The sequence below is a fragment of the Macaca nemestrina genome, chromosome 1 (genome assembly GCF_043159975.1).
Source record: "Macaca nemestrina isolate mMacNem1 chromosome 1, mMacNem.hap1, whole genome shotgun sequence".
NCBI classification, from domain to species: Eukaryota; Metazoa; Chordata; class Mammalia; order Primates; family Cercopithecidae; genus Macaca; species Macaca nemestrina.
Window position 1 is genome coordinate 225,321,680 of NC_092125.1, and position 27,005 is coordinate 225,348,684.

Below are 27,005 nucleotides of genomic sequence, written 5' to 3' on the forward strand. Positions count from 1 at the left end.
TTCTTTTTAATGCTTTTATTTTTTTGAGACAGGGTCTTACTCTATCACCCAGGCTGGAGTGCAGTGGCACCATCATGGCTCACTGTAAACTTGACCTCCCGGGCTCAAGCCATCCTCCCACCCCAGCCTCCAAAGTAGCTGGGACTACAGGTGTGCACCACCATGCTGGGCTAATTTTTGTATTTTTTGTAGAGACAGGGTTTTCCCGTGTTGCCCAGGCTGGTAATACTTTTAAATTAAGAATGATAAAGGAAAACCATACACTAAAGCAGAGTTTTTTGGTTTTGTTTTGTGTTTTGAGGCAGAGTCTTCCTCTGTTGCCCAGGATGGAGTGCAGTGGCACAATCTTGGCTCACTGCAATCTCTGCCTCCAGTATTCAAGCCATTCTCCTGCCTTAGCCTTCCGAGTAGCTGGGATTACAGGCACCCACCACCATGCCTGGCTAATTTTTGTATTTTTAGTAGAGACGAGGTTTCACCGTGTTGGCCAGGATGGTCTGGAACTCCTGACTTCAGGTGATCCACCCGCCTCGGCCTCCCAGAGTGCTGGGATTACAGGCGTGAGCCACTGCGCCTGGCCAAAGCATGTTTTTTTTTTTTTTTTTTTTTTTTTTTTTTTTAAAGGTGTGTATATTTGTTTATATATTGTGTTTAACTTCAAAATGAGTGGCCTGTAAAATAGCATTTGTTCTGCCCAGATTTCATTTTACAGGGAAATAAATGCTTCAGTTCTGACTCAGATTAAACGAATTATAAAATGAGGCAACCGTGATACTCAGACAGAGAGACACGGTGTACGGATGGTACCATTTTAAGTAGGTTATTCAGGGATGGCTTCTCTGAAGAGGTGACATTTGAACAAGGCCTTGAACAGGCTAAGGAACCATGCAGAGGTATAGGAATAGAGCTTTCCAGGCAGAGGTAACATCAAGTGCAAAAGCCCCGAGGTGGAAGCCTGTTGGTTTGGTCAAGGAACAGTGGAAAAACTCTGGGAGAACAGCAGGAGGTGATACCAGGAAAGAGGGGCAGGAGCCAGGTCATAAAGTTCGCTGTGGACCATGCTAAGACTCTGGCTTTCATTTTAAGTATAATGCCACTGGAAGGTATTCATCAGGGTATGTGTGACAGAATCTGATCTCTGTCTTACAAAGATCACTTTGGCTGCTGTGTGAAAGTTAGACTGCGCTCTTTACCAGCTGGAACCGTGGAGGGTGTTGAAGAGAAGAAGGTTCCCGCTGTGCCAGAAACCCTTAAGAAAAAGCAAAGGAATTTCACAGAACTGAAGATCAAGCGCCTAAGAAAGAAGTTCGCCCAAAACATGCTTTGAAGGGCAAGGAGGAAGCAAAGCACTATCTATGTAAAAGCAAAGCACTATCACAAGGAATATAGGCAGATGTACAGAACTGAAATTCGAATGGCAAGGATGCCAAGAAAAGCTGGCAACTTCTATGTACCTGCAGAACCCAAATTGGCCTTTGTCATCAGGATCAGAGGTATCAGTGGTGTGAGCCCAGAGGTCCGAAAGGTGTTGCAGCTTCTTTGCCTTTGTCAAATCTTCAATGGAACATTTGTGAAGCTCAACAAGGCTTCAGTTAACACGCTGAGGATTGTAGAGCCATATATTACATGGGGGAACCCAAATCTGAAGTCAGTAAATGAAATAATCTGCAAGTGTGGTTATGGCAAAATCAATAAGCAAATTGCTTTGACAGATAACGCTTTGATTGCTCTATCTCTTGGTAAATATGGCATCATCTGCATGGAGGATCTGATTCATGAGATCTATACTGTTGGAAAACACTTTAAAAAAGCAAATAACGGGCCGGGCGTGGTGGCTCAAGCCTGTAATCCCAGCATTTTGGGAGGCCGAGACGGGCGGATCACAAGATCAGGAGATCGAGACCATCCTGGCTAACCCGGTGAAACCCCGTCTCTACTAAAAAATAAAACTAGCTGGGCGAGGTGGCGGGTGCCTGTAGTCCCAGCTACTCGGGAGGCTGAGGCAGGAGAATGGCATAAACCCAGGAGGCGGAGCTTGCAGTGAGCTGAGATCCGGCCACTACACTCCAGCCTGGATGACAGAGCGATACTCTGTCTCAAAAAAAAAAAAAAAAAAGCAAATAACTTCCTGTGGCCCTTCAAATTATTTTCTCCACAAGGTAGAATGAAGATAAACCACTCATTTTGTAGAAGGTGGAGATGCTGGCAACAGGGAGGACCGGATCAACAGGCTTCTTAGAAGAATGAACTGAGGTGTCTACCATGATTGCTTCTCTAGTCTGATCAATTTAAATAAACAGTAACTGCTCTCAAGTTGAAAACAAAGAAAGTCAGACTGCTGCCAGTCAGAGTGGAAGCAGGCAGACTGATGGGGAGTGTGGCCAGACTCTGCAAGGGATATGCTGTGGGCCTGAGTTAGTGTGGTAGTGGTAGAGGTGATGAAGAGTGGTTGGGTTTGGGATTTGATAAAATGATGTGTTCTGAGATGTGAAGGTCTTACCAGTATTTAAAAAAACAGCTTAAGGCAGGCTGAGTGCGGTGGCTCACGCCTGTAATCCCAGCACTTTAGGAGGCCGAGGTGGGCAGATCATTTGAGGTCGGGAATTTGAGACCAGCCTGGCCAACATGGTGAAACCCCGTCTCTACTAAAAATACAAAAATTAGCCGGGTGTGGTGGCAGGCACCTGTAGTCTCAGCTACTCAGGAGGCTGAGGTAGGAGAATCGCTTGAACTGGGGAGGTGGAGGTTGCAGTGAGCCAAGATTGCACCATCGCATTCCAGCCTGGGGGACAAGAGCGAGACTTCTTCTCAAAAAAAAGCAGCTCAAGGCAAACTGAGTTAATTAGAGTTTAAAATGCCTTTCTCTTCAAAGTATTTCATAGATTCTGTATCCTTGAAATTCCTCTGTTGGGAGAATGGAACCAGAAAAGGTAAGGACTAGGACTTGGTTGCATTGTGAATCCACTTGCTGATGGAACAAGAAAGATTGCCTAACAGCAGATGTGCATGTTTTCCTCTGTAATGGTCATTGATTTAATATAAAAGATATGTCTGAAGAATGTATGCTTGAATAAGGAATATGTTGAATTCTGGTGTTTGGTGTGATTGTGTTAGCCTAGACCTGTTTAGTAGTAGCTGAAATATGTTGCAGGAATAATAAGGAATGTAGGGGGTGCCTTTCTGCTGTTATCAAAATCCATTAACAGGTTTTCCTATGCTTGACTGCCTTTCATTGTTACACTTTATGGTTCATGCTGAAGGCGTGTGTAAATGACATCTCTTCTATGGTTTCTCAAGGTCTTAAAAAGTGTTGTATTTTGAGTAAGCATCTGTTTATTCCATAGTAAGGATAGATGCTAGACAGGTTATGACTTACTTTGGTTCTGCTCCCCTACTTTGGATAGGATTTTACCTAGGTGGAGCATTGGATCATGTTCTTGAGCTGTATGGAACTTTGATTGGCTCATGTGAATGCTTCACACTGATTGGCCACCCTTTGTTGCTTAAGTTGGTAGAGACATAAGCTCATCCTGGGTACACTTTTTAGTGTACAAGGTTCTGTGAAAAGTGGGTGAGGGTACTTCTCAAGCCACTAAATTATAGTGGACTGTCTTTTTCTTTAGCAAAATTAGGTTTTGGGAGTATGAAATTTAAACTTATATCTGCCATTTGTAAGATACGAAGTCATAGTATGAGTATTTTTGGGGTTTTGTTTGCTTTTTTTAGAGTTGGGGTCTTTTAGGATAGAATTCCCTTTTCCTTAACCACTTAAAGCTTGAGAACAAAGATTTGGAAACCTTTTTTGGGTAGCAGGTCACTTTATTAATCTGATAAAAACTGTGGTTTCTGTTTCCAGAAAAAGACAGATACATATACATGTTTGTTCAACAGATTTATTCAGCACGTATTAATTGAATAGCTACCATCTGCCAGGCATAGTTTATAGATGTTTAGGATATACCAGTGAACAAAAGAGAAAAAAAAACCCAAACCAAGCTAAAAACCCTGCCTCTGTGGAGCTTATATTCTAGTGGAATCCAGTGGGTAATAAACAAGAATGTTATGTAGTATATTAGAATATGATAAATGCTGTGGGAAAAAAATAGATACTGTAAGGGAGTTGGAAAGAAATGGGAAGATGGTGGTTGTTGCAATTTAAATAGGGGAGTCAGGATAGGCCTCATAGAGAGGATTATGTTTGAGCAAAAGGCTAAAATGTATGGGAGTTAGCCCTGCGGAGTTCTGCAGCATGAGCTTCCCAGACAGAGGAGAATAGTCAGTGGAAGGGTCCTAAAGTGGACACAAGGAAGACAGCGTGGTGGGAGCAGAATGAGCAGGGGCTAGAGTGGTGTGTCAGTTTCCTGGGCCTGTCATTACAAGCACATGCTTGGTGGCTTAACACAACAGACATTTATTGTGCCACAGTTGTGGAGGTCAGAAGTCTGAAATTAAGATGTCTGTTGGCAGGGTTACTTCCTTCTGGGGGCTCTTAGGGACAGCCCATCCCGTACTTCCTCCTTGCTTCTGGTGGCTCCTGGCAATCTTCGGTGGCAGTCCCCAGGAACGGGGGCGGGGGGGAGCGGTTAGGACTTGGACGGATCTTTCTGAGGACCTCCCATTCAGAGTTTACGTTGTCTGTTTTGACTTCTGAGGTAGGTGTGCACCGGTAAGGGGTGGGGGCACGTAAAGTTGCTCCTTGGGGCCCTTTTAAGGACTTTGGCTGAAATTGAAATGGGGAAGGCACTGGATGGTTTTGAGCAAAGAAGTGACATGATGTGATTTGCATTTTCTCTTCTTTCTTTTTTTAAAAAAATTGATTTCTGCTTAGTAGAGACAACTCTCCCTGGGTTGCCCATGCTCTTCTCAAACTCCTAAGTTCAAACAGTCCTCCCACTTCGGCCTCCCATAGTGCATTATTTGCATGGTAAAAGGACAGAAGACTCCTTTGTGGACAGTAGATTGGGACAACAGGCTAGAAATAACGAGATAGGTGGGAGGCTATCATGCTAATTATTCATGTGAGAAATGATGGTGCTTACATCCATTTGCTAGTAGACTTGTGAAAAGTGTATGACTTCTGGATGTATTTTGAAGATAGAGTGACAGTATTTTCTGATGAGTTTTTAAATTTTTTTAGTCAGGATCTCACTCTGTTGCCCAGGCTGGAGTGCAGTGGTGTGATCACGGCTCACTGCAGCCTTGACCTCCCTGGCTCAAATGATCCTTCTACCTAAGCCTCCCAAGTAGATGGGACTATAGGTGTATGCCTATACATGCTCAGCTAAATTTAAAAATTTTCTGTAGAAATGGGATCTCACTATGTTGCCCAGGCTGGTCTTGAACTACTGGGCTCAAGTGATCCTCTTGTCTCGCCCTCCCCAAGTGTTGGGATTATAGGTATTAGCCACCATGCCTGGTCTTTGATGAATTTCACTGTAGGGTAGGGGTGAAAGAAAGGAGTCAAGGATGAATCCAAGGTTTGGGACTGTGCAGCTTAAAAGGATGGCAGTGTCAGGAGCTGACATGGGAAGGCTGTGTTTAGAGCAGGTTGTTAGTTTGTTTTTTTAAGATTGAGTCTTACTGTGTCGCCTAGGCTGGAGTGCAGTGGCGCAATCTTGGCTCACTTCAACCTCTGCTTCCCAGGTTCAAGTGATTCTCCTGCCTCGGCCTCCTGAGTAGCTGAGACTACAGGTGCCTGCCACCATACCCAGCTAATTTTTGTATTTTTAGTAGAGACAGGGTTTCACCATGTTGGCCAGGCTGGTCTCGAATTCCTGGACTCAAGTGATCTGCCCACCTCAGCCTCCCAAAGTGTTGGAATTACAGGCGTGAGCCACCGCACCTGGCCTCTTGAGCTTAGTTTGGACACTCTGAGGTTAACGCTGTATTAGATACTCAAGTGGAGATGCCAGGTAGACAGTTTTAAGATGATGTAAGAGTCTGGAATTCATGTGAGAAACCTGGGTTGGAGATACATAGTTGTGAATGTGTGGCAAGTGTAAGTAAAGTAAAGCTGGGAAACCAGAGGAGATTACCAGTGGAGTATAGGGGAGAGAAGAGAAAACGTTCAAGGACAAAGTCCAGGGACGTTAAAAAGTCTGAGACAACAGTCAGCAACAAAAGCTGATAAAGAGATCAGCAAAAAAGGAGGAAAACCAAGATATCGTAGACTATATTATATGGCATCCTGGAAGCCAGATGAGAAAAATGTATTCAAGCAGGAGGGGCAGATGAAGTGTGTCAAAAATCTGCTAAAAATCAGCTCAGGACTGAGAACTTATCATTGGATTTAGCAATGTGGAGAGATGATCTTGGCAAGATTAGTTTCAGTGGAGGGTTTGGTTCAACATTCTTACTGGAGTGGGTTTAAGAGAGAATGAAAGCAGAATTTGAGAGAGTGAGTATAGCACCTTTGTGAGGATATTTGCTGTAAAGGAGAATAGAGAAATAGGGTTGGAGCTAGTGGAAATTCAGTGAAGACATTTATAGAAGTAGCACGCTGCCTCAAAATCAGGTATAATTTCAGGGGATTAATGGGTACCCAAAATCCCTCTGTGAACCTGCAATTTAAAAACTGCTTGTCAGTAAAACCATGAGGCAGTAAAACTTCACTTCCTTCCTTTCGATTTCTCTTTTGTATTAAGATGTTGCATGGTTTGGTAATTAGATCAGTACAAGGAATGACAATTCCTATGTGTCTTCAGTTTTCTTTCTAAGGAATAGGCCTCAGTAGAAATTGGCCTTACAGTTTTGGAAATCTATTTTATCCTAAGTATTTACCCAGGCATTCTAGATGAATTTAATCTTTATCACAATCCTATGTAACAGGTATTACCCCCATTTTATTATTGTGGGAAAATGGAGGCACGGAGAGATTCAATAACTTTCCCAGAGTCACTCAGCTAGGAAGTGGCAGAGCAGTTTTACTTTGTTTGTTATTATGTATTTGTTTTAAGACAGGGTCTCGCCCTGTTGCCCAGGCTGGAGAGCAGTGGGACAGTCATAGCTCACTGCAGCCTTGACTTCCCAGGCTTTAGCAGCCCTCCCACCTCAGCCTCTGGGAACACAGGCCTGTGCCACCACACCCAGCTAATTAAAACAAAATTTTTTTTTTTTTTTTGAGACGGAATCTTGCTCTGTTGCCAGGCTCTGGAGTATAGCAGCACGATCTTGGCTCACTGCGACCTCCGCCTCCTGGGTTCAAGTAATTTTCCTCCATCAGCCTCCTGAGTAGACAACAGGTGTGTGCCACTATGCCCAGCTAATTTTTGTATTTTTAGTACAGACGGGGTTTCACCATGTTGACCAGAATAGTCTCAATCTCTTGACCTTGTGATCTGCCTGCCTTGGGCTCCCAAAACCAAAGTGCTGGGATTACAGGCGTGAGCCACCGTGCCTGGCCAAGAATTTTTTTTTTTTTTTTTTTTGTAGAGACAAGATCTCACTATGTTGCCCAGGCTGGTCTCAACCCTGGGCTCAAGTGATCCTTCTACCTTGGTCTCCCAGAGTGCTGCGATTACAGACATGAGCTACCACGCCTGGCCTCATGGTTCTTTTTTTTTTTTTTTTTTTTTTGAGACGGAGTCTCGCTCTGCCGCCCAGGCTGGAGTGCAGTGGCCCGATCTCAGCTCACTGCAAGCTCCGCCTCCGGGGTTCACGCCATTCTCCTGCCTCAGCCTCCCGAGTAGCTGGGACTACAGACGCCCGCCACCGCGCCCGGCTAGTTTTTTGTATTTTTTTTTTTTTAGTAGAGACGGGGTTTCACGGTGTTAGCCAGGATGGTCTCGATCTCCTGACCACGTGATCCGCCCGTCTCGGCCTCCCAAAGTGCTGGGATTACAGGCTTGAGCCACCGCGCCCGGCCTCTCATGGTTCTTTAATTGTGGATGCTGATAAAGTTTGTGAGTGTGGGGCAGAGAAGTGAGGTGTAGGTAGGTGTTGAAGGGCAAGTGGTGCTTGGGAATTCTTTGAGATTTTCAACTGAAAGATTCTCTGAAAGAGGAAGCATTGTCCTCATGGATTGCTCTCAGATGACATAAAATAGATATAGTAAGATTATAATAGTTTTTATTTTAAGGACTTGAGAATAGCTTCTTTTCCTCCAGCAGAGAGGTAAGCATCCTGTTCCATTGTGTGATAGTTGTTGGCTGGCACACAGATCTCCTTTTTCTATTTCCAGCAGGTGAAATCACTTCCTCTTCACCTGTACTTTATTTTCTGGTCCTTTTGACAGTAGGGCTTGATATTTTGGTATACCCTGGATGGCATTGTTCTGTTGACTCAGATGACCTAAATTACTTGCTGTTTATTGTAAAGTGGTTCAAGTATGCTTTTGAGGTCCTAGAGTTAAAAATGGATGATTCTGAGTCAGTGTGGCTTGAAGAGCAGATCACTAAGGATCTCATAGTCCAGTGGGATGCAGCATTTGATCTGCTCCAGGTCGCATCCCCTTTTTCTCTGCTGTTTGTGTTAGTCTTTGCTTTCTGAGGTAACTCAGGCATGTACTCGCTGTAATGTCTACCCAAAGCCAGTCTCATTAAGACCAGCCAGGGCCAGGAAATGGAGAGGAAATAATATATACGAGGGTGCTGGAGCCCAAACAGGTTGTCCTTTACCCCGAGGTACAGGTCAAATTAATGACAGAGCTGGCCTTAGAACCCAGTCTTCTTAATGCCTAAGTTAGTGACTTAGGCATTTTTTTTTGAGACAGAATCTTGCCACCCGAGTAGCTGGGATTACAGGTGCGCAACACTATGCCTGGCTAATTTTTGTATTTTTTTGTGGAGATAGGGTTTCACCATGTTGGCCATGCTGGTTTTCAACTCCTGGCCTCAAGTGATCCGCCTGCCTCGACCTCCCAAAGTGCTGGGATTACAGGCATAAGCTGCTCCCGGCAACTAAGTTAATGTTTTTTAAAGGAGTGTAAGCACTTTTATGTAATCATAAATTTTCATCATCATTATAATGAATGCATAATGTATCATAAGTGTTTTTTGTTTTTTACTGTTGTAACACTATGGATCTTTTTATTTTCATTCAGTAAATAAGTAATTGTCATTATTCTAGGCACTGAGGATATGATAATAAATAAATAGAAAAAGATCTCTGCTCTCATGGAGTTTACATTGTTTCTTTTTTTTTGAGACAGAGTCTTGCTGGAGTGCAGTGCTGTGATCTTGGCTCACTGCAGCCTCCGCCTCCCGGGTTCGAGCAATTCTTCTGTCTCAGCCTCCTGAGTACCTGGGACTACAGGCACCTGCCACCATGCCCGGCTAATTTTTGTATTTTTAGTAGAGAGGGAGTTTCACCTTGTTGGTCAGGCTGATCTCGAACTCCTGGACCTCAGTTGATCTACCCACTTCGGCCTCTCAAAGTGCTGGGATTACAGGTGTGAGCCACCGCGCCCAGCCTAATTTTTGTATTTTTAGTAGAGATGGGATTTCACCATGTTGTTGGCCAGGCTGGTCTCGAACTCCTGACCTCGTGATCTGCCCACCTCAGCCTCCCAAACCGCCGGGATTACAGGTGTGAGCCACTGCGCCCGGCTGGAATGTATATTCTAGCAGATAAATGTCATCTCATATTTACAATTATTTCCTTAGGATAGAGTCTAAGTAATGTTACGCATAAAATTGTTGAGTAACTGGAGTGGGCGTGGTGGCTCACGCCTGTAATCCCAGCACTTTGGGAGGCCGAGGCAGGCAGATTTCTTGAGGTCAGGAGTTCGAGACCAGCCTGGCCAACATGGCAAAACCCCATCTCTACTAAAAATACAAAAATTAGCCAGGCGTGGTGGCGCATCCCTGTAATCCCAGCCACTTGGGAGCTGAGGCAGGAGAATTGCTTGAACCCAGGAGACTGAGGTTGCAGTAAGCCAAGATTACACCACTGCACTCTAGCCTGAGTGACAGAGCGAGACTGTCTCAAAACAAAAACAAAAACCAAAACTGTTTAGTATTTCTTTTTTTCTTTCTTTCTTTCTTTTTTTTTTTTTTGGGAGATGAGATCACAGTGGCATGATCTTGACTCACTGCAGCATCCGCCTCCTAGACTCAGGTGATCCTCCTTCCTCAGCCTCCTGAGTAGCTGGGACTACAGGCACATACCACCACAACTGAGTAGTTTTTGTATTTTTTGCAGAGAAGGGGTTTTGCCATGTTGCCCAGGCTGGTCTTGAACTCCTGGGCTCAAGCGATCCTCCTGCCTCAGCTTCTCGAAGTGCTGGAATTACAGTTAGGAGCCATCACTCCCAAACCACTGTATTTCTGAACATCAGAATCAACTTTCTTTAAAGCTCTGTAAAAAATGAAGTCTTTTATGGTATTTTTCTTTGCTTAAAATGTATAGTGTTTGCTCTCTCACATACAAGTGTTATCACAAATTAAACTGAGTAGGGACCTCTGAAAGGAAGTTTAAGTATCATCAGTTCTTGGTAAGTAAAGAACATTTTCACTAGATTGCTAAAATATATAAATAGATCTTGTGATTTTTGGCATGCCTGAGAAAATTTTCAGGTAATTTATTGTAAATTTCACTGTACATCAAGAAACATCTTCTTAGAGCTGAATACAGCAGAGAGACTTTAAGACAACAGTTTATGTGGGGTCATCACAGTGAGAATTATTTGATACTTTGTCTAATACATTGGATAACTTTTATGTAATGGCTTGAGGTGAGTCAGTTCTTGCTGTTTGTTTAGTGTGGTGACTGTAAGAAATGGTTGGAGAAAAGGAATGATTGAGCTGCTGTATTCTTATTACTTCTAATTACCCATTCTTCAGGGTAGATAGTATTATTACTCATTTCCAGATGAGGAAATGGAGGTTCAGAGAATTAATTTGTGCAGGGTATCACTATTAGTAATATAACATTTGGGCTTCAAATTGAGGTCTGGGTAGTTAAAGCTTTTTTTTTTTAATTTTTTTTTAACCATACCATATACTTTTATTAAAAGTGTGACACTTTGGGGCTGGGCGCGGTGGCTAACGCCTGTAATCCCAGCACTTTGGGAGGCCGAGGCAGGCGGATCACGAGGTCAGGAGATCGAGACCATCCTGGCTAATGCGGTGAAACCCCGTCTCTGCTAAAAAAAAAAAACAAAAAACAAAAAAAAAAATGAAAATTAGCCAGGTGAGATGGCGGGCACCTGTAGTCCCAGCTACTCAGGAGGCTGAGGCAGGAGAATGGCGTGAACCCAGGAGGCGGAACTTGTAGTGAGCTGAGATTGTGCCACTGCACTCCAGCCTGGGCGACAGAGGAAGACTCCGTCTCAAAAAAAAAAAAAGTATGACACTTTGTTTTCAGAGTGACCTGTCTAAAACTACTGTTTTCTTTTAATTTCATGTAGAAAATATAATGTTCATTCTCTTCTGTTTTCCTATTTTCTTGATATTTTTATTCAAAAAATTCTAAAAATTAAACCTAGACTTGGGTATTCTCTTTGTTCTTTCTCCCTTCACAGTCAGCTCTATTATTAAATTTTAATGGTATAAAACATAAGAAAAATATTTGGTGACACTTGATAGTATGTATTTTCTAGAAAGGCAAAGAGAAAGTCTGGACTTCTTAGATAAGCCAATACTTTCCGGAAATGGAAGCACCCATAAAACTTAACTTAAGTAGGTTGCAGTGTAAATGTTAGCAGATGAAATATTGATAACTTTCTTTCTTGTTCTACTTAGAGCTCCTTCGGTGAAGTGCTTATTGGCTTCACTCAGAGTAAGTGGTTCTAATTTTTGACTTTGATACTGTTTCAACATTCAGTAAAAGAAAGTATTTAGGTCTGGTGTGGTGGTTCATGCCTGTAATCCTTGCACTTTGGGAGGTGGAGACAGGCAGATAGCTTGAGCCGGAGTTCGAGACCAGCCTGGGCAATATGGTGAAACCCCACCTACACACACACACACACACACACACACACACACACACACACACACACACACACACACACACACACACACACACACACACACACACACACACACACACACACACACACACACACACACACACACACACACACACACACACACACACACACACACACACACACACACACACACACACACACACACACACACACACACACACACACACACACACACACACAATTATTTGGCCAAGGTGGCACATGCCTACACTCTCAGCTATTTGCAGAGGCTGAGGTGGGAGGATCACCTAATCCCGGGGAGGTTGAGGCTGCAGTGAGCCATGATGGTGCCACTGCACTCCAGCCTGGGTGACAGTGACACCCTGCTTCAAAAATAAATAAATAAGTAAATAAATAAAAGAAAAAAGAATTTAAGGGGAAGTTCAAACATTGATGGTTTTTAGAAGAAGGAAAGAGGAAAACTTAGTTATAAAATTTGGTCAGTTGTATATTACATGCTTAATAGAATGAAACAGTGTTTTGGGGCTAGGTGGTGGTGGCTCATACCTGTAGTCCTGCACTTTGGGAGGCCAAGCTGGGCAGATCACATGAGGTTCAAGACCAGCCTGGCCAACATGGCAAAACCCTGTCTCTACTCAAAATACAACAATTAGTGGGGCATGGTGGCGTACATCTGTAGTCCCAGCTACTTGGAAGGCTGAGGCATGAGAATCGCTTGAACCTGGGAAGCAGAGGTTGCAGTGAGCTAGTATCATGCCACTGCAGTCCAGCCTGGGCGACAGAGGGAGCCCCTGTCTTAAAAAAGAAAAGAATGAGACAGTGAAGAAAGTAACCTGGTAACTTCAGGTGAGTGAAAAAATTAGAAAATTACTGAGCCATTTAAAGTGAGAGGAAATTTAAAGTTTAGGAAATTTATATAAGAAATGGTTTGTGAAAATAGGAAGAATGTATTATTGTGTTATGAATAATAAACAGATGAAGAATTTAGAGATTATTACAATTGGTATGGAAACTATGTACTAATTTGGTGTTTACTTGAATATATTTGAACTAATTATGAACCATGTTTTCAGTGGAAAGATGTCTCAGTTAAGCAAAAGTTTAACCTGGGTGGCATGATGGCTAAGAACACAGATGCAGAATCCAAGACTGCCTGGGTTTAAATCTGAGCTCTACCACATAGAAGCTTTTTATTAATGAGGAAATTGCTTAACCTCCCTGGGCCTCAGCTTCCTCAATACAAAATGGAGATAGTAATAATACCTACCTCATAAAATTGTTATAAGAGTTAGATGAGTTAATATATGCAAAGCTTAAGTGATGAAAGAGATAAAATATTCCAGTGTTTATCAAACACCCACCATGTGTATTTTATTTATTTATTTTTTGTTTTTATGTTAGTTACTTGTTTTCTAGAAAACATGAAATAACCAGCATGTGTGTTTAATGTTAGGTGCTAGAAAATACAGTTAAGGGAAAAAATTGTCTTTTAAAAAAGTTTGTTTAGTTTTTAGAGGCAAGATCTTACTGTGTTGTCCAGGCTGGAGCACAGTGGCGTGATTGTAGCTCACTGCAGCCTCTGCTTCTGGGCTCAAGAGATCCTCTCATCTCAGCCTCCTGAGTACCTGGAACTACAGGTGTGTGCCACCACATCTGGCTAATTTTATTTTTTTTTGATTTTTGCTGAGACCGGGTCAGGGTCTTACTTTGTTGCCCATGCTGGTCTTGAATGTTTAGCTTTAAGAAGTCTTCCTGCCTCACCCTCCCAAATTGTTGGGATTATAGGTGTGAGCCACTGTTCCTGGCCCAGAAAAAATTTATAAAGAAAGAAGAAATGTGGCCGGGCGTGGTGACTCATGCCTGTAATCCCAGCACTTTGGGAGGCCAAGGCAGGCGGATCACAGGGTCAAGAGATCAAGACCATCCTGGCCAACATGGTGAAACCCTGCCTTTACTAAAAATACAAAAATTAGCTGGGCATGGTGACGTGCACCTGTAGTCCCAGCTACTTGGGAGGCTAAGGCAGGAGAATCGCTTGAACCCAGGAGGCAGAGGTTGCAGTGAGTTGAGATCGCGCCACTGCACTCCAGCCTGCTGGCACAGCGAGACTCTGTCTCAAAAAAAAAAAGAAAGAAGAAATGCTGCTATGAAAGGAGATATGGGGCTTTTCTCATGATTTAATTCTCCTCAGCTGGAATAATGAAATAATTTTTAAGGAAAAGCAGATGAGGGTTGGACTATTGAGGAGTTAAAATATCCACCAATGAATGAGCACTTTCATGTTGATCATGTTTATGTCCTTGAGAAGATGAGATAAAGCATGGTTTTATTCTGTATAATAGGCTAGTAATTCTTGTTTGATTCTTTTAAGTCATTGAAATAAATTAGATTTCTTATAGGTTTTAATAGTTTGCCAAAATGATGGCCGAGCGTAGTGGCTCACGCCTGTAATCCTAGCACTTTGGGAGGCCAAGGTGGGCGGATCACCTGAGGTCGGGAGTTCGAGACCAGCCTGACCAACATGGAGAAACCCCATCTCTACTAAAAATACAAAATTAGCAGGGCGTGGTGGCACATGCCTGTAATCCCAGCTACTAGAGAGGCTGAGGCAGGAGAATCGCTTGGACCCAGGAGGTTGTGGTGAGCTGAGATCATGCTATTGCACTCCAGCCTGGGCAACAAGAGTGAAACTCCATCTCCGGGAAAAAAAAAAAAAAGTAGTTTGCCAAAATGAAGGAGATAATATTAAATTCCTACAAGCAGTGAGTGTAAACCAGAGAAAGTAGAAGTGAAGTCTGAAACATGCTGAAATGAGGAAAACTGAGAACCAAAGAAAGACAGTTTCTGTTGAGGCTGGAGAACAAATGCATCTGGAGTATTCAGGATTGCTGGTGATTATGGCCAGAGAATGGGATGACTCGATTGAATGGCTTTAGAGGTGGAGCAAGTTGTGGCTGCGTGTGTGGATTCGTGGAGAAAGGACACTTTTAGGAACCAGGTACCTGGTTAGATAAGTACATTTTTGTTGCCATCACCCTGGATTATGACAGGATCCCATTGAGAAGGAAGGCTATGAGCTGATGTCAAAGACTTGAGTAAATGAGTGGGAACGATCACCTAGAGATCATTCTATTAAAATTCTATGGCAGTTCTTTTGTGACAGTTCTCCTTCTCGTTGTCTTTGACTATCATTGATATCAAATGTATGTACGGCGTTGTAACTTGCTTTACATATAACTTTTTTTTGAGATGGTGTCTCCTCGCTCTGTCACCCAGGCTGGAGTGCAGTGGCGCAATCTCAGCTCACTGCAATATCTGCTTCCCAGGTTCAAGCAATTCTCCTGCCTCAGCCTCCCAAGTAGCTGGAATTACAGACGCACACCACCAGGCCCGGCTGATTTTTGTATTTTTAGTAGAGACAGGGTTTCACCATGTTGGTCAGGCTGGTCTAGAACTCCTCACCTCATGATTCGCCCACCTTGGCCTCCCAAAATGCTGGGATTACAGGTGTGAGCTACTGCACCCGGCTAATTTTTGTATTTTTTTACATGAGGTTTTGCCATGTCGGGCAGGCTGGTCTTGAACTCCAGAGCTCAAGTGATTGGCCCACCTTGGCCTCTCAAAGCACTGGGATTTCAGGTGTGAGCCACTGCACCCGGCCAGCAACCTCCTTTCAGCGTCTGCTTTCTTTGGATGAGAGTTGTTATGAAGACATATCATCTGGTTATGATTTAATATAATTACATATTATTGCTATAGCATTTCAAAGCATGAAATAGTTCTTGAACATCTCTATTTAGACAGATGTTTTGACTTTTAGATCTTTAGGTTAAGATGACAATAGTAACATTTTTGGACCTTAAAATTCATGAAAACTTTCTTTGGTAATCCAATCAGCAAATTTCTTTTTTTAAAAAAATTTAATTGATATTTTATTAAAGGTGCAGACCAGATATTCACTTCTTCAACAAAGTTTCTCTCTTTCTCTCTCTCTTTTTTTTTTTTTTTTTGAGACTGAGTCTTGCTCTGTCGCCCAGGCTGGAGTACAGTGGCCGGACCTCAGCTCACTGCAAGCTCTGCCTCCCGGGCTCACGCCATTCTTCTGCCTCAGCCTCCCGAGTAGCTGGGACTACAGGCGCCCGCCACCTCGCCCAGCTAGTTTTTTGTATTTTTTAGTAGAGACGGGGTTTCACCGGGTTAGCCAGGATGGTCTGGATCTCCTGACCTTGTGATCCGCCCGTCTCGGCCTCCCAAAGAGCTGGGATTACAGGCTTGAGCCACCGCGCCCGGCTCTCTTTTTTTTTTTTTAAAGAGGTAAATTTCTTAGTCACCCAGGCTGGAATACAACGGCACAATCTCTGCTCACTGCAACCTTCACCTCCTGGGTTCAAGCGATTCTTGTACCTCAGCTTCCCAAGTAGCTGGGATTACACGCATGTGCCACCAAGCCTGGCTAATTTTTGTACTTTTAATAGATGGGGTTTTGCCATCTGGGGTTTCGCAGCCTGGGTTGACCCGGCTGACCTTGAACTCCTGGCCTCAAGTGATCCACCTGCCTCAGCCTCCCAAAGTGCTGGGATTACAGGCATGAACCACTGTGCCCGGCCCGTAAATTTCTTTTTCTTTTCTTTTTTTGAGACTGAGTCTTGCTGTGTCGCTCAGGCTGGAGTGCAGTGGCCAGTCTCAGCTCACTGCAACCTCTACCTTCCGGGTTCAAGTGATTCTTCTGCCTCAGCCTCCTGAGTAGCTGCTGGGACTACAGGCGCCCACCATCATGCCCAACTAATTATTTTGTAGTTTTGGTTGAAATGGGGTTTCACCATGTTGCCTAGGCTGGTGTTTAACTCCTGATCTCAGGTGATCCACCTGCCTTGGCCTCTCAAAAGTGCTGGGATTATAGGTGTGAGTCACCATGTTCGGCCAAATTTCTTCTTCTTAGAAACACTGATTTTCCTTGTTGAGTTCCTCAAAGCCATTGGAAAGTTCTTATCAGAGCAAGGTACAGTATTTTTTTTTTTCCTTGGTAGATTTCTAGGTTTACTTTGTAAGATTGTACTTAGAATGATGCTTCAAGAGGATAAAGTACAGAGTTGCATGTATCAGGAACAAATATCTCAAGTAGCGATGTTTCAGTCAAGTGTAGTGACAGGTTATATCTAGTAATTAAAAAAAATAAGCATATGTTTGTAACTGAGTATATATTTCAATATAAAACAGTTGAAGCTCCTGCCTTCATGGAGTTTATAGAGATAACAGCTATCTGTATTTTGGTGTCTTTTCTTGCAGTCTGTTTTTCTAGTTATATGTATTACAAGATTGGGATTATTTTACAGAATTGGGTATATAGATATTACATATGTACATATACATATGACAGTACATACATACAAAATTTTATATCTTTTGCTAAACAGCATTTGCAGCAGTTTCTCACAAATCTCTAAAAACCTATTTTATCTTTCTTTTTTCTGATAGTGAAGTTAGTATATGCCAGTTATAAACTTTACATAATGCAAAAAAATATTTAGCAAATAAAAGTTCCTAATAGTTTTTTTTTTTTGAAACAAGTGTCTCTGTGTCACCCAGGCTGGAGTGTAATGGCATAATCTCAGCTCACTGCAACCTCCACCTCCCGGGTTCAAGCGACTCTCCTGCTTCAGCCTCCCTAGTAGCTGGGACTTCAGGCGTGCGTCATCACGTCCGGCTAATTTTTTGTATTTTTAGTAGAGATGGGGTTTCGTGATATTGGCCAGGCTGGACTCGAACTCCTGACCTCAAGTGATCCACCTGCCTTGGCCTCCCAAAGTTCTGGGATTAGGTGTGAGCCGTAACCCCTGGCCAAGTTTCTAATAATTCTAATCTCCAAAATGATAACTGTTAGGGGTTTTATGTTTTTTCTCTAAAAAACATTTATGCTATATGCATTTTCTTTTTCATTACATTGTTTCCCCCCAATAGGTGGGTTGTTACATCTCCTTAGTGGATTCTGACTGCTGTAGTTATTTTCTGTCTTTTTTTAATTAATAGAAATAGGATTTTACTCTACATACTGTACTGAGACTTGCTTTTTAATCTTAACCACAAATCATGAACATTTCCCCAAACAGGTGCACACATAGTCTATTTTTTAATAATTACAGGTATTCCATAAGAAAACATGTTAGTGTTATAATTTGGCCAGTTTTCAACTGATAGATGTTTAGATTGCATTCAGTTATTTGCTATTATGAATGATGCTGCAGTTAACATCCTTGTCAATATCTTTCTGTAAACCTGGAAATATTTTTACAGGATGAATTCCTAAAAATAGAGTTACTGAGTCAAAGGTTAGGCATATTTTAGATTTTAGTAGAAATTGCCAAATTACCCTCTAAAAAAGATTGTACCAATTTACATTCCTGTGGGCAGTACATTAGCCATAGGTTTTTAAAATACAGCATTTTATTGAGTGCTTGCAGTTTGCCACAATGTTGTTCTACGTCACTGTACCCTTCCTTTGTTCTTCATGGAGTGTTAAGTGTAGTTATTTCCACAGATGAGGAAATTGAAGACAGAGCTAGTACGTAGTAGGGCTATAAGTAGACTGAGACAGTCTGCTTCTCGAGACTGTGCTCTCTATCAGTAGGTGACATTTTCTCTAAATCTAGTTTTGGCCAAAACATTCAGTGATGTTACAGTATTGAAAATGTAGGTTTGCATTATTGAGAAAGTAAGGCCCTAATTATCCATAATCCACGGGGAATGACCCCTTACAGTCATCCTTTAAAAAAAAAAAATTTTAAATACCCGTTCTGTGTCAGGTACTGTAACTGTACCTCATGACAATACCTTACTTAACTATTTCAATAATATTCTGAAATAAGAATGTTTACTCCATTACAGGTGAAAACACTGTTCACTGGTATTGACTCTTTGTGTTACAGAACTTTTGGTGATAGTTGTTTCAAGCTTTGTTTTAGAAAATTTCCAATATTATTAGTGTACTTAAAAATTAATGATGTTGGCCGGGCACGGTGGCTCACACCTGTAATCTCAGCACTTTGGTAGGCTGAGGTGGGCGGATTACCTGAGGTCAGGAGTTCAAGACCAGTCTGGCCAACATGGTGAAACCCCATCTCTACTAAAAATACAAAAAATTAGCCAGGTGCAGTGGTGTGCACCTGGAATCCCAGCTACTTTGGAGGCTGAGGCTTGAGAATCGGTTGGACCTGGGAGATGGAGGTTGTGGTGAGCTGAGATTGTGCCACTGCACTCCAGCCTGGGCAACAGAGTGAGACTTTGTCTCAAAAAAATAAAAATAAAAATTGTGTGGCCTGGGTGTGATGACTCGTCTGTAATCCCAGCATTTTGGTAGGCTGAGTCAGGAGTATCGCTTGAGTCCAGGAGTTCGAGACCAGCCTGGGCAGAGACCCCCATCTCTACAAAAATAAAATAATAAAGTTAGCTGGGCATGATAGCATGAGCCTGTAGTCCCAGGTACTTGGGAGGCCGAGGTGGGAGGATCGCTTGAACCTTGGAGGTTGAAGCTGGAGTGAGCCATGACTGTATCACTGTACCTCACCCCAGGTGAGCGATTGAGACCCTGTCTCCAAACAAACCAAAATGATGTGTTTTACATCCTTTAAAGTGTTTGGAGTTTTACAACTTTAAAAATGGTTCAGAATTCAGTGTCTTAAGGTTGTCCTTCAAGAATTAGGCATCTGCCTATCACTTTGTACCTGGACAGTCATTTATTGGGTCGGTGATTTTTTAATGGAATACTGTGGATTGGGATTGGAAGTGCGGTATTTTAAATCTTCCATATATGATTGTTTTTTGTGTTTTCCTTGAAATTGCTTTTTTCCTAAAAATAAAATACAGCAGCAGTTTACCCCCCAAAACAAAGTTTTTTACTCCTTTTACTCAGATCATTGGGTAAAAACATTTACTCAAATCAATGATTTACTGTGTGAGGTAGTAAACATTTTAGGCTATGTGGGCCAGATGGTCACAACTACTCAACTCTACCCTTATAGCCCCAAAGCATGGATACATGCTTTTATAGCAAATGGGTATGTCTGTGTTCCTATACAATTTATTTGTAAAAACAGGTTGTAGTCCAGATGTGGCCTGTGGGCCATCGTGTGCCAGCCGCTGGCCTCTAGAAGTTGCCTGATGAACGTTTTCCCCTAAGGATGATGAATTCCTTCTCTGAGTACACAGTTTCTCTTGGAACTTGGGGTGTGAAATGGATTTCCTTTGTCCTCCTAGTCCACACCCACACTTTTGAAACTTTAGAGCTCTTGCATTATGAGAATAGAACCAAAGTCTCTTGAGGGACAAGCGTCGGTGTTGTTACATGTATTGATAAGTGAGTGAATTCACATCTTTTGTGTTGTAAACAGAACTCTTGAACACCTAACTGGCCTGTAAATTTCTTCATTTTCTTTAACAGAAAAGTTTACTGTCCGGTTCTTTATGGTAGGCACTACCCTCATGTGACTATTTAAATTAACTTAAATAAAATTTAAAGTTAAGTTCTTCAATCACACTAGCTGCATTTCAAGTGTTCAGTGGCTACATGTTGACCAGTGGCTGCTGTATTGGCCAACACAGATAAAGAATATTTCCATTATTCCCGAAAGTTTTGTTGGACAATACTCGTCTAGAATTCTGACTGAAGGATTAGACAAAAAGGACATAGAAATGATATTAAAGTATAATGAATGAATGATACTTTGATTGTCTTCTGAAATGGATATTGTGGTTTATACAACTTTCTTGGAAAGAATGTTTTCCATGGTTAGAATTAGAGTGCAGAGTATTCCTGTGTGAGTACATAAATAATCAAATTTCCTCTTAGGTTTCTATCTTTTTTTTTTTTTTTTTTTTTTTTGAGACGGAGTCTCGCTCTGTCGCCCAGGCTGGAGTGCAGTGGCGCGATCTCGGCTCACTTCAAGCTCCGCCTCCCGGGTTCATGCCATTCTCCTGCCTCAGCCTTCCGAGTAGCTGGGACTACAGGCGCCCGCCACCGCACCCGGCTAATTTTTTGTATTTTTAGTAGAGACGAGGTTTCACCGTGGTCTTGATCTCCTGACCTTGTGATCCGCCCGCCTCGGCCTCCCAAAGTGCTGGGATTACAGGCGTGAGCCACCGCGCCCGGCCCTAGAAGTACCTCTTACTTATTATTTTTTTAAGGACAATTTATTTCTGAACTGAGAAGTGAATACACCCTATAATTTTTATTGAGCTATACAAAAACAAATAGAATCTGGATTTGTTCCTATGGTTGTAACTACTGAGGTAAATATTATCTTTCTCCATCAGGGTGTCTAGAAATAATCTTCTGTTTTCATTTTTGTCCTCTAAACCTGCTATATATTGCAGATAGGAAATTTCTGAGTCAGTGTTTTCTTTTTTTAAGCTTACTGGACCCTAACTTGTTTTCATCTTGCATGCCTAGATTTTTGCTGATTGAGGGACTGTGATGATAATTTTTTTCCTCCTTTGCTCAAGAGTGTGACTTTACTGTAGAAGGCAAAAATACTAATTTTCCATGGTCCCAGGTCATTGAGGCATTTTGAACTCCTAGTCTTCATTTATGTGGCGTAGTTTCTCCATAAGCTTTGCCATAAGGGGAAGGAAAAGAGGAGCTGACCTTATGGTGGAAGCATCAATGTTTGGAGAAGAAGTATTGGGGAAATGAGGAGGAGGTTTTAAAAAGGGTGGTCACCTTGAATTGTTTAGTCCATTGTCAGAGGAAAGCCCTCCTGAGGCTTCATCCACAAGAACAAAAGCTGAGGCCCTAGGAAGTGTTCCTGGCCTCAGTGAATAGTAGAGTTAAGTGGTGCCTGACCTAGCTAACTGATTCTACTTTTTTTGTCTTCAAATAAAATAAGCGCCTTTCTCTGGCTATTCTAGGAAGCAAAAAGTTCTGGTTTCATGGAAATTATGATTAGTCTTCACAGTTTGTATGCTTTTTAAAAATTAAGTAAATGGACACAAGTTCTTGTGCTAAAAAACTTATGTTATAACCGAGAAAGCTGATTTATGATTTTTTCATTCATTTGTCAAATATTTAAGTACCTACTGTGTGCAAGTATATTTTCACCAGAATTTGTGGGAGACTCACAGTTCAATTAGACATTGAACCTTCTCCTAAGGCGCTTGTCTTCCAGTAGGGTGACGATGCTTGTATGTTAGTACAGGTACTTGTGATATGAGGATGAAATTGGTAAGGGTCAAGTGAGGTACTGCTGAAGTTCAGAGGAGGAAGCAGTGACCTCTCCTTAGGGGGAGGAGATTACACAAGGTTGCCTAGAGAAGGAGAGGTTTGATCTGAATCTTGAAGGGTGGATTGGTGGGGAATGAGCCTTTTTGAAGGTGTTCTAGTAAAGGAGTGACATGATAGAGTTGTGTTTTAGGAAAGCTATTTCTAGTATATGATGAAAGGAAGAGAGTGAAGACTGGGTGGAAAATAATGAGAATCTAACCTTTCTTTTTTCTTTTTCTTTTTTTTTTTTTCCGAGACGGAGTTTCGCTCTTGTTGCCTAGTATGGAGTGCAATGGCACAATCTTGGCTCACTGCAACCTCTGCCTCTCGGGTTTAAGTGAGTCTCCTGCCTCAGCCTCCTGAGTAGCTGGGATTACAGGCATGCACCACCATGCCCGACTACTTTTTTGTATGTTTAGTAGAGATGGGGTTTCTCCATGTTGGTCAGGCTGGTCTGGAACTCCTGACCTCAGGTGATCTGCCTGCGTTGACCTCCCAAAGTGCTGGGATTACAGGCATGAGCCACCGTGCCTGGCCGAGAATCTAACCTTTCTAACTGTAGGGGAAATGAAGAGGTGTGACAGATGTGAGACGTTGTAGAGGTAGAATTAGTTGGATTTGGCCATTGTTAGAACAAGGCATTTAGTCTTACATGTGGGGGAGGTGTGAAGCGTAGGTAATTTGCATTACCTATCTGCGCCATTAAAAAATTGGGAACACAGGAGGACAAACTGATTGGAGGAAGAAGATGCTAATAAATACGGCTTTTCATTGAGCTGAGTGATTTTTGTTATTAGGCAGATGGAAATATTTAATACCTGAGAAGTCGTCAAGGTTAAGATGGAGATACTGAGAGTGGGGTAGTTGAAGCCCCGAGGTGGAATAAAATTGCCAAAGGATTTAGTGTCAGATGTGTCTTTTCCAAGTTTGTCACATTGCAAAACCTGAAAATCCTCCAGTTTTAGAACAGGAGTGCTCTGGTGTTGTTTAAAGAACTCAGATTCTTCCTGTGAGTTTTTGTTTCTCTTTGGGGTTCTTTCATTTTGATTCTCATTTTGGTAAGACAGTAAAGCGTAATGGTTCCGAGTCTGAGCTTGAGAACAGAAGGATTGGGTTTGAATCCTTGTTCTGCCACCTCTGTGTCCTAGAACCCTGTTAGAGTTATGGAACGTCTTTGTGCCTCCCTTTCCTCGTCTATATAATGGAGCTGATAATAGCTAACTAATAGGGTTGTTTATACATTAGTGGGATAATGTATGAAAATAATTTAGCCTGGCATATGCAACATAAGAAGTGCTCCATAAATGGTAGCTAATGTTGCTCTGAGAGTCTTGCTGGCTCCACTGCTTCTAATCCTAGAGTGCAGAGCTTCTCTTTTTAAATATAAAATTGTCCAAAGTGTTTTGTTTTCATTTAGCATAACTGACACTGGCTGGATTTTCAAAGAATTTAACTTAGGATTAATGTTAGTATTCCAAGGGAATAATTATAGTGAATATATTAAGAAACCATCTGGGTGACAGAGCAAGACCCTATCTTCAAAACAAAAGAAATCCATAGAAATGGGCTTAAAATATCAAAAGCCTGTCCAAATTCAGTTACCTGTTCTTGGGCTTCCTGCTACCCTCCCTGTGACCTCTGATCCTTCACACCAAGGAACTGTATCTCTCACACCTCTACCAGGTCCCTCCAGATACTTGCAACAAAGCTGTACTACTGACCCAGGACTCTTTCTTTTCATTCATCTCGGATTTTGTTTGGCATCTAAGGCTGACTTTTCTGGACTGTGGTGATTGTTATAAATGATGTATAAATGATTGTCTTAACTATTACAGGCCTAGGGGCTGGGCGCAGTGGCTCACGCCTCTAATCCCTGCACTTTGGGAGGCCAAGGCGGGCAGATCACCTGAGGTCAGGAGTTCAAGACCAGCCTGGCCAACATGATGAAACCCCGTCTCTACTAAAAATACAAAAAATTAGCTGGATGCGGTGGCAGGCACCTGTAATCCCAGCTACTCAGGAGGCTGAGGCAGGAGAATTGCTTGAACCTGGGTGGCAGAGGTTGCAGTGAGCAGAGATTATGCAACTTCTCTCCAGCCTGGGCAACAAGAGTGAAACTCCGTCTCAAAAAACAAAGCAAAAACAAAACTAATTACAGGCCTAGGTCTACTTACTTGAGGAGAATTTATTTTGAATTATTTCTCAGATAAATCTTCCTTTTCATAGGAAACTGACCTTAATTAGATTTATACAATGTAATAGCTCTGATCATCAAGACATACTCTGTGTGTGTGTGTGTGTGTGTATGTGTGTGTGTGTGTGTGTATACACACAGAGAGAGAGAAAGAATTTAGAGTTACAGGTATATCAGCAGGAAGATTGTCCCTCACATTTGAATTTTGTAGTGTTTTTCTTCATGTCTATTGAACTTGTATAGTGTTCTAAGTTCTTTATGGCTGTTTTGCAGTTGAGTGTAGTGGGTATACACTTGCACACAACCTGCAATCAGCAGAGCCACTTAGTTACTGGGATGGGATTGGCACCCATATCTCTTGAGATTTTGATTTTTTAAAAACTGTGCCAAACCATATTCTCCAAAGAGGAGAAGAAAGAATTTTGCACTTTCCGTTCTGTTTTTTCTTTTAGGAAGCGTCTGCTTAGGAGAATTTAACCCTCTTCTAAAGTAACTGCAGATGTCTTTTATTCCCCCTTTTGAAATACCTGTAGTTTGACCCATAGTTTGATTGGACCAACAAAGGCCTCAGGTGCACTGGCTTGTTTCACTTGCGTGCTTCTGGCCTTTTTCTTTCTGATTCTTCATCCTTGCCCTTTGAAAGAATGATGCTCTTTTCCAAATGACATCTAGCAGATTCTGAGATGTGGTGTCTGATTTAGTAATTTTCTCATGTAAAAGGATTCTACAGTTAAATTAATGTGTCAGAAGAGGTAATAGTTGACAGTAAAGTAGGAATTTTTCATTTTTCTAAAGGAAAAATATAACCTTTCAGTGACTTAATACCTCTTTCTTTGACAATCACAGTATTTATTTTTTTTATTTTTATTTATTTTTTCGAGATGGAGTCTCCCTATGTTGCCCAGGCTGGTCTCCAACTCCTGGGCTTAAGCAAGCCTCTGGCTTCAGCATCTGAATAGTTGGGAAATATCGTTTTAGTTAGAATCTCAATGTTGAGGTGAGAGAATAATCCCATTGACAAAAATTGTACACATTTATTGTGTATACCATGATGTTTTCAAATATGTATACATTTGGAATGGCTAAAATGAGTATAATTACTTCACTTTTTTTTGTGACGAGGACACTTAAAATCTATTATTCTTCGCAATTTTCAAGCATATAGTACATTATTATTAATTATAGTCACTATATTATACAGTTGATCTCTTGAACTTATTCCTTCTCCCTGAAATTTTGTGTCCTTTGACTCACATTTCCCCAGTCCTCCTCTCAGCCCTTGGTAACCACCATTCTACTGTTTGCTTCTACTTCAGCTTCAAAAAAAGGTTGATGAGGCAGGAGGATCCCTTGATTCCAGGAATTCGAGACCAGCTTGGTAAGACCTCGTCACTACAAAAAATAAAAACAAAAAGTTAGCCAGATGTGGTGGCGCACACCTGTAGTCCCATCTACTTAGGAGGCTGAGGCAGGAGGATTTCTTGTGCCCAGGAATTTGAGGTTATAGTGAGCTATGATTGTGCCACTGCACTCCAGCTTGGGCAACAGAGTGAAACTCTGTCTCTTTTGAAGAAAAGATTGAGGGCCGGGCATGGTGGCTTACGCCTGTATTCCCAGCACTTTGGGTGGCTGAGGCGGGTGGATCAGGAGGTCAGGAGATCGAGACCAGCCTGGCCAACATGGTGAAACACTCTACTAAACATGGTGAAACACCTCTACTAAAAAATACTAAAATTAGCCGGGCATGGTGGTGCAGGCTTGTAATCCCAGCTACTCGAGAGGCTGAGGCAGGAGATTTGCTTGAACCTGGGAGGTGGAGGTTGCAGTGAGCTGAGATCACGCCACTTCACTCCAGCCTGGGTGACAGACCGAGATTCTTTCTAAAAAAAAAAAAAAAAAAAAATTGAGTTTAACGTTTTAGGATTCTACATGTAAGTGGGATAATACAGTATCTGTCTTTCTATGTCTGACTTGTTTCACTTAACATAGTGTCCTCCAGGTTCATCCATATTGTTACAAGTAACAGGATTTTCTTAGACCACATAGTATTCTATTGCATATATATGTATGTGTATATATATATACACACACATATAAAGTATATATAGACACACATACATATATATATGACTTTATCCATTCGTCTGTTGATGGACACTTAGGTTGATTCTGTGTATTGGCTGTTAGGAATACCATTTTGCGTCCTTATATGGATAGTAAATAAACATCTTTATGATGAGTGTTTTTGGTGAACAGACTTTGAATGTTTGACTTTTTGGTTGAATCAATACTTTAGAGTGAAAAAAGGCTGACTAGAATGAAAAAAGGCTGGCCGGGCGTGGTGGCTCAAGCCTGTAATCCCAGCACTTTGGGAGGCCGAGACGGGCGGATCACGAGGTCAGGAGATCGAGACTATCCTGGCTAACACGGTGAAACCCCGTCTCTACTAAAAAATACAAAAAACTAGCCGGGCGAGGTGGTGGGCAACTGTAGTCCCAGCTACTCGGGAGGCTGAGGCAGGAGAATGGCATAAACCCAGGAGGCGGAGCTTGCAGTGAGCTGAGATCCGGCCACTGCACTCCAGCCTGGGCCACAAAGCGGGACTCCGTCTCAAAAAAAAAAAAAAAAAAAGAAAAAAGGCTGACATTCAAATGCAAAATTTTAGTGAA

General features: G+C 42.1%; 1 protein-coding gene and 1 pseudogene across 4 annotated transcripts in view; both read left to right on the forward strand.

Moving 5' to 3' along the window:
* Nucleotides 1-27,005, forward strand: part of LOC105479209 (arginine-glutamic acid dipeptide repeats) — a 466,387-nt gene that overhangs the window by 31,820 nt on the left and 407,562 nt on the right. The gene's annotated exons all lie outside the window — the stretch shown is intronic.
* LOC105479867 (large ribosomal subunit protein uL30 pseudogene) lies at nt 1,136-10,924 on the forward strand (annotated as a pseudogene).